Source organism: Osmia lignaria, unplaced genomic scaffold (assembly GCF_051020975.1).
Source record: "Osmia lignaria lignaria isolate PbOS001 unplaced genomic scaffold, iyOsmLign1 scaffold0007, whole genome shotgun sequence".
Taxonomy (NCBI): Eukaryota; Metazoa; Arthropoda; class Insecta; order Hymenoptera; family Megachilidae; genus Osmia; species Osmia lignaria.
Window position 1 is genome coordinate 17,501 of NW_027478164.1, and position 5,000 is coordinate 22,500.

A 5,000-nucleotide genomic window follows, 5' to 3' on the forward strand; every position below is an offset into this window, starting at 1 on the left:
TTTTGGCTAAACGGAGCGAAAATCTGCATTTATACCATCACGGACGTTAGTTCAATAGCGTTTAACGATCGATCCACGGTACAGAATGCAAAAATATGATTGTTAAAATTTTCGACTAATCGGTTCTAAGAGGCGAAGCAATACGCCGCTGGGACTTTGAAATATTTCGGAGCGCACCTAAAGTTCGTTATTTTGGCTAAACGGAGCGAAAATCTGCATTTATACCATCACGGACGTTAGTTTAATAGCGTTTAACGATGGATCCACGGTACAGAATGCAAAAATATGATTGTTAAAATTTTCGACTAATCGGTTCTAAGAGGCGAAGCAATACGCCGCTGGGACTTTGAAATATTTCGGAGCGCACCTAAAGTTCGTTATTTTGGCTAAACGGAGCGAAAATCTGCATTTATACCATCACGGACGTTAGTTCAATAGCGTTTAACGATGGATCCACGGTACAGAATGCAAAAATATGATTGTTAAAATTTTCGACTAATCGGTTCTAAGAGGCGAAGCAATACGCCGCTGGGACTTTGAAATATTTCGGAGCGCACCTAAAGTTCGTTATTTTGGCTAAACGGAGCGAAAATCTGCATTTATACCATCACGGACGTTAGTTTAATAGCGTTTAACGATGGATCCACGGTACAGAATGCAAAAATATGATTGTTAAAATTTTCGACTAATCGGTTCTAAGAGGCGAAGCAATACGCCGCTGGGACTTTGAAATATTTCGGAGCGCACCTAAAGTTCGTTATTTTGGCTAAACGGAGCGAAAATCTGCATTTATACCATCACGGACGTTAGTTCAATAGCGTTTAACGATCGATCCACGGTACAGAATGCAAAAATATGATTGTTAAAATTTTCGACTAATCGGTTCTAAGAGGCGAAGCAATACGCCGCTGGGACTTTGAAATATTTCGGAGCGCACCTAAAGTTCGTTATTTTGGCTAAACGGAGCGAAAATCTGCATTTATACCATCACGGACGTTAGTTTAATAGCGTTTAACGATGGATCCACGGTACAGAATGCAAAAATATGATTGTTAAAATTTTCGACTAATCGGTTCTAAGAGGCGAAGCAATACGCCGCTGGGACTTTGAAATATTTCGGAGCGCACCTAAAGTTCGTTATTTTGGCTAAACGGAGCGAAAATCTGCATTTATACCATCACGGACGTTAGTTCAATAGCGTTTAACGATGGATCCACGGTACAGAATGCAAAAATATGATTGTTAAAATTTTCGACTAATCGGTTCTAAGAGGCGAAGCAATACGCCGCTGGGACTTTGAAATATTTCGGAGCGCACCTAAAGTTCGTTATTTTGGCTAAACGGAGCGAAAATCTGCATTTATACCATCACGGACGTTAGTTTAATAGCGTTTAACGATGGATCCACGGTACAGAATGCAAAAATATGATTGTTAAAATTTTCGACTAATCGGTTCTAAGAGGCGAAGCAATACGCCGCTGGGACTTTGAAATATTTCGGAGCGCACCTAAAGTTCGTTATTTTGGCTAAACGGAGCGAAAATCTGCATTTATACCATCACGGACGTTAGTTCAATAGCGTTTAACGATCGATCCACGGTACAGAATGCAAAAATATGATTGTTAAAATTTTCGACTAATCGGTTCTAAGAGGCGAAGCAATACGCCGCTGGGACTTTGAAATATTTCGGAGCGCACCTAAAGTTCGTTATTTTGGCTAAACGGAGCGAAAATCTGCATTTATACCATCACGGACGTTAGTTCAATAGCGTTTAACGATCGATCCACGGTACAGAATGCAAAAATATGATTGTTAAAATTTTCGACTAATCGGTTCTAAGAGGCGAAGCAATACGCCGCTGGGACTTTGAAATATTTCGGAGCGCACCTAAAGTTCGTTATTTTGGCTAAACGGAGCGAAAATCTGCATTTATACCATCACGGACGTTAGTTTAATAGCGTTTAACGATGGATTCACGGTACAGAATGCAAAAATATGATTGTTAAAATTTTCGACTAATCGGTTCTAAGAGGCGAAGCAATACGCCGCTGGGACTTTGAAATATTTCGGAGCGCACCTAAAGTTCGTTATTTTGGCTAAACGGAGCGAAAATCTGCATTTATACCATCACGGACGTTAGTTCAATAGCGTTTAACGATCGATCCACGGTACAGAATGCAAAAATATGATTGTTAAAATTTTCGACTAATCGGTTCTAAGAGGCGAAGCAATACGCCGCTGGGACTTTGAAATATTTCGGAGCGCACCTAAAGTTCGTTATTTTGGCTAAACGGAGCGAAAATCTGCATTTATACCATCACGGACGTTAGTTCAATAGCGTTTAACGATGGATCCACGGTACAGAATGCAAAAATATGATTGTTAAAATTTTCGACTAATCGGTTCTAAGAGGCGAAGCAATACGCCGCTGGGACTTTGAAATATTTCGGAGCGCACCTAAAGTTCGTTATTTTGGCTAAACGGAGCGAAAATCTGCATTTATACCATCACGGACGTTAGTTTAATAGCGTTTAACGATGGATCCACGGTACAGAATGCAAAAATATGATTGTTAAAATTTTCGACTAATCGGTTCTAAGAGGCGAAGCAATACGCCGCTGGGACTTTGAAATATTTCGGAGCGCACCTAAAGTTCGTTATTTTGGCTAAACGGAGCGAAAATCTGCATTTATACCATCACGGACGTTAGTTCAATAGCGTTTAACGATCGATCCACGGTACAGAATGCAAAAATATGATTGTTAAAATTTTCGACTAATCGGTTCTAAGAGGCGAAGCAATACGCCGCTGGGACTTTGAAATATTTCGGAGCGCACCTAAAGTTCGTTATTTTGGCTAAACGGAGCGAAAATCTGCATTTATACCATCACGGACGTTAGTTCAATAGCGTTTAACGATCGATCCACGGTACAGAATGCAAAAATATGATTGTTAAAATTTTCGACTAATCGGTTCTAAGAGGCGAAGCAATACGCCGCTGGGACTTTGAAATATTTCGGAGCGCACCTAAAGTTCGTTATTTTGGCTAAACGGAGCGAAAATCTGCATTTATACCATCACGGACGTTAGTTTAATAGCGTTTAACGATGGATCCACGGTACAGAATGCAAAAATATGATTGTTAAAATTTTCGACTAATCGGTTCTAAGAGGCGAAGCAATACGCCGCTGGGACTTTGAAATATTTCGGAGCGCACCTAAAGTTCGTTATTTTGGCTAAACGGAGCGAAAATCTGCATTTATACCATCACGGACGTTAGTTTAATAGCGTTTAACGATGGATCCACGGTACAGAATGCAAAAATATGATTGTTAAAATTTTCGACTTATCGGTTCTGGATCACTGAAAAATCAAAAAAAATTATTAATTTTGATTAATTAAATTACATATGTAGTTTTATATTGTTATAGTCTCGTATTTGTTAATGTTTTGTCGTAAGAAAATGCAAAAATATCGTTTTAATGTTTTCGTCTCATCGGTTCTGGATCGCTGAAAAATCAAAAAAAAATATTAATTTTGATTAATTAAATTACAAATGGAGTTTTATATTGCTATAGTCGCTTATTTGTTAATGTTTTACCGTAAGAAAATGCAAAAATATCGTTTTAATATTTTCATCTCATCGGTTCTGGGCGGTTTTAAAATTTTTTAAAATATTAATTAAACCCATGATTTACATGAGAATGTGAATTTATTATGTCCTGCATGTTAATTTATTAATTTTCATGTATAGAACGTTATAAAATGAAAGGATATGTTCGACGATATTTTCAGTCTAAGTTTTACCGTGCCGGCGGGATGGTACGCTCTCACGGCGGTTTGCACAGGCATACGCCTGGGCGTAAGCCCATGCGTCGCCGACCTAGCGGCCGGCCGTTCGGTATTTATAGGAAGGCACTTTCGGTTCGCTCGGACCGGTCGGGAGTAGCGTCGAGCGTGTGGCTCTTTTATGACTTCGGTTGAAAAGCAGTCTACCGCTCCTCGAGAATATACTTTCTCGACTATTCTCGTTCCGGTTTTCCGTTGCGGATTATTATTAATCTCCACACAGCATTACCACGGGTCGGTGTCTAAGACCGAATGGCCCATATGTGGTGAGCCTTGTAATATAAGGCTGGTGACCTGTATGCACTTATAAATGTTGCATACTTGTACAAACTGAGCATCAACTGTCTGTAACCAAAATTTGTTAAAACTGAAAAAGTTATAAGATTGTATAAAATTTTTGAACCAAGAAAGTAGTGTTAGACGAAAATTCGTTCTATCACTTTTAGAAGGGAGACTGTTTGGAAATATTTAAAGTATAAAATACACAAAAGTCCACTGAATTATGAACAAAATTACGTCCCTGAATTTAAGAAAAGTCAAGAGGTGTCAGAAATAAAATCCTCTCTGATACGTTCAGAGAGGAAAATAAGTATGGAGAGAGGAGTAAAAATGAAAGAAGTTTTAAGGCTGGGGAAACTTCTAAAGGAGAGAGATTCCAACATATCTAATATGTACATTTAAAGCAAGTCCAAGGAACTCTCTCCGTTAATGTTTGAAAAGGTGTGTGCAGATGGAGGAGAAATGTATAAAGTACAGAGACGAGGTTGGTGGGCCCGCTCTAATGATAAAGATTATAAAATTTGGTGGCAAAATGACCAGCATGATCACTGTACGCGCTTTCTCGATTTGTATAGCATGCCACTGTCCGCGCTATCTTTTATTATATTGTCCAGCGTGTGTGGTCTACGTGCTTGCACGATGGATGCACGGCGTGAAAGTGATTTTCGTGCTTTATGAGAGGAGGAGGAGAATATTTGGCCTCTATAAGAGGTACAAAATTTATGAAATGTGTGTTACATACAAAAGAGAAATGGCTTAACGTCGATCGGTCTTACAGGGAGGGCCGACGACGAAAATTTAAATTTACAATAATAACTAAGCTCCCTGGTTGATCCTGCCAGTAGTCATATGCTTGTCTCAAAGATTAAGCC

The 5,000-nt window shown here is 39.2% G+C and overlaps 1 non-coding gene across 1 annotated transcript in view; it reads left to right on the forward strand.

Moving 5' to 3' along the window:
• Positions 1-4,950: 4,950 nt before the first annotated feature.
• LOC143306423 (small subunit ribosomal RNA) overlaps positions 4,951-5,000 on the forward strand; it is a 1,923-nt gene continuing 1,873 nt past the window's right edge. Inside the window, exon 1 of the ribosomal RNA XR_013063820.1 lies at positions 4,951-5,000. This exon is cut by the window's right edge and continues 1,873 nt beyond it. This is a non-coding gene — a ribosomal RNA (small subunit ribosomal RNA).